Below are 3,192 nucleotides of genomic sequence, written 5' to 3' on the forward strand. Positions count from 1 at the left end.
CGTATTCAGAGGCAGATGCTCACAGCTAACCATTGAACTGATCATGATGTTCCCAATGGAGAAGTTAGAGTAAAGACTGAAGGAGTTAAAATGGTTTCTGACCCCATGAACAGAGCAACAATACCAACCAACCAGAGCCCCCAGGGTCTAAACAAGCAGCCTGGGAGCACTTAGGGAGGGACCCATGGCTCCAGCTGCATATGCAAGGGAGGATGGTCCTGTCAGGTATAGATGAGAGAGGAGATCCTTGGTCCCATGATGGCTGGATGACATGTGTGGGAGAATTTGAGGGTGGGGATGTGGGAGTGGGGGAGGGTACGAAAGAGCATATCCTCATTGAAGCAGGAGGAGGGGGGATGGGATAGGGGGTTTCTGCGTGGGATAGGGGGAAATGGGGTAAGGGGATAAATCTGAAATGTAAATAAATTATCCAATAAAGAAAATTTAAAAAAAAGAAATAGGATATAACTGAGGCTGTTGAGCTCTGAGAACCCCTCCACACAATGTGTCCCTCAGGTAATAAAGGGGCTGCATCTGGGATTCACTATTGGGATGGCCCAGCTATACTCATCATTGGTTGTATCACTGATGCTGGGGACAGGTCAAAAATCAGCAGAGGCCAACAGCTCCCCGGGATGCCTGGATAAGAAATCCCCATCCACCACAGCATGAAGAATGACCTTAAAGGCCTGAGGGATATTCAAAGTGAGGGATCAAATTTAGGTCCCAGACATATTCTGAAACCAAATAAGTTAATTTAACTCTTTATTCATTTATCTCATGGTTCCCATACACATCTGTGTATTTGGCAAAATTTTTATCCATTTTGCATCGTTGGCCACAAGGGCATCAAGCCATTTTCATGGGGCTAATTTTGTCTGAATAGAAAGAAATTTCTGATCCACTACATACTAGATCCCCTCCTAGGCACTAACATTACTCAATCAAACCTTGGTGGTAGCCAGAATCTCCTCTTCACTCTTGCCTTTCAGGCAGGCCACCAGGGCCTCTGGGTCCATTTGCTCACATCCATGTGTATAAGGCATAAGGAGAAGCCTGTTCATCCTTCTCCACAGGGAGAGAAGTTTTCCTAATACTCCTGGCTAGAGTGGATACCCCATAAAACATGTGGGGAGACTCTATGGAACACATAGGAATATAGTTGTCCCTACTTTCATGGTGTTGAGATGAGGTAGCCAGGGGAGACAATGCTTCAGCTCCTATGATTCTAAACACAATGGAAGCTACCAAGAACAACATTTATTTTTAGACAGAGAAAGTACTCAACTTATTTGAGGCAGAGGAGTATGGATTCTGTCCCTTGAAGTCTTCAACAAGAAAGAAGGAAGAAGGGAATGGCCATGGACTTCTATGATTTCTATTGTCTTTACAGAGCAGACAGAACCAGGAGCTCTAAGACTGAGGACTGGGGTAGGAGGCTGAGCTCAAGAGAATTTTAAATCACCTCAGCACAATGGTAGAATAGGCCAGGCATTGTGGCCATCCCACTCTGGATAATAACATAGGAGACACACACGTGAAGACACACTTGTGCCACCAGCTGACCCATCAAAAATAGTGACCAGGTCAGGGTTGTCTCCAAAGTGGGTGATATTCTGCTGGACCCAGTGTACGATGGCCATTTGGTCCAGGTAGCCCCAGTTGCCTCTGGTGTGCTTGTCTCCAGTACTGAGAAGTGGCAGGGACAGAAACCACTGAGCTATCTCATTTCTTCTCAAGCCCTGTTCCCTGTCCAGCCCTGGGCTCACCCGGAGTAACCCAGGACACCCACATGGTACTGGATAGTGACCACCACCGTGTCCTCAATGGCTGCCAACTTTGATCATACAGGGAAGCCATGTCCATTACCAGTACAGCACCATGGATCCACACCTACACTTTGTAAAAAAATGAAATAAGTGACAAGCTCTACACACAGAGCACAGACATACCTGTAGGCAAACAACTGATATACACAAAATAAAAAATAACTAACTAAATAAATAAATTTTCCCCTACACAGATAATGGTTACAGGCTCTGGGGAAGCTGTGATGAAGCCCAGACTTGCAGTTAGAGGTTTGGAGAGCCTACTTATTGGATCTTAGATCTTATTAGGTTCTTAGATCCTACTTATTTGGAGGGGGTTCAGAAAGTTGAGGACACTAGGAGACTCCATGGCAGCTTTTGACCATGAGTTTGGACATTTTTACCATTTCTCTGTATTCATTGAGGCCTGAAACAGGTGAGTTGTCCCTAAAGAGATATTATATAAGTGAGGATAAATTAATTTTCCACTAGATGTTAGGAACTTCTTCACCTAAAGTGAGATTGTTCAGGATTCCACATCACCTCTCCCAAGCCCCCCTACACATCCACAGGCTTCTGAGCTGTCAGTACATATACTTGTTCCTTGTTAAATGGCATCTGGTCATAGGGGTTGGTGTAGTGGTAATATTTTTTTTAAAAACACACTATGATGGTTAGCCTATTCTTGGCTCAGAGAATGGCACTATTAAAAGGTATAGCCTTGTTGGAGTAGATGTGTCATTGTGAGTGTGGGATTTAATACCCTTGTCCTGGCTACCTGGAAGTCAGTCTTCTGCTATCTGCCTTCTGAACAAGAGGTGAAACTCTCAGATCCTCCAGCCCCATGGTTGCCTGGACACTGCCATGCTCCTACCTTGATGATAATGGGCTGAACCTCTGAACCTGTAAGCCAGCCCCAATTAAGTGTCAGAGTTGCCTTGGTCATGATTCCTGTTCACAGCAGTAGAATCCTAACTAAGACACCCAAATATGTTATGTGATTGTGGTTTTGTTTTATTCCCAGGTATGGAGTCTGGGCCTGCTTCACATTGTCCACAGCCACTAGTTATGATTTGTCTCATGCTTTTGGAGGGGTGTGATTTTTGCCAGTTGAAGATAGTTTGTGTTTGGAATTCTGGGAACTCTTAAGAAGTGTATAAATGTGAGAGTCCCAAGAAGGCCTGACGAAGTTGCTGTGGAAGCCTCATACTGCAACTGCTGCTGCTGGTGGTAGTTCCTGCTGTTGTGTTTGCTGCTTTTACTATTGCTGGGTTGTTGTTTTCTGGATTGCTGGATTGCTGGATTGCTTTATTTCTGGATTGCTGGATTGCTGGTTGCTGGTGGCTGGTGGCTGGTGGCTGGTGGCTGGTGGCTGGTGGCTGGT

The sequence above is a fragment of the Grammomys surdaster genome, unplaced genomic scaffold, assembly GCF_004785775.1.
Source record: "Grammomys surdaster isolate TR1022 unplaced genomic scaffold, NIH_TR_1.0 349, whole genome shotgun sequence".
NCBI classification, from domain to species: domain Eukaryota; kingdom Metazoa; phylum Chordata; class Mammalia; order Rodentia; family Muridae; genus Grammomys; species Grammomys surdaster.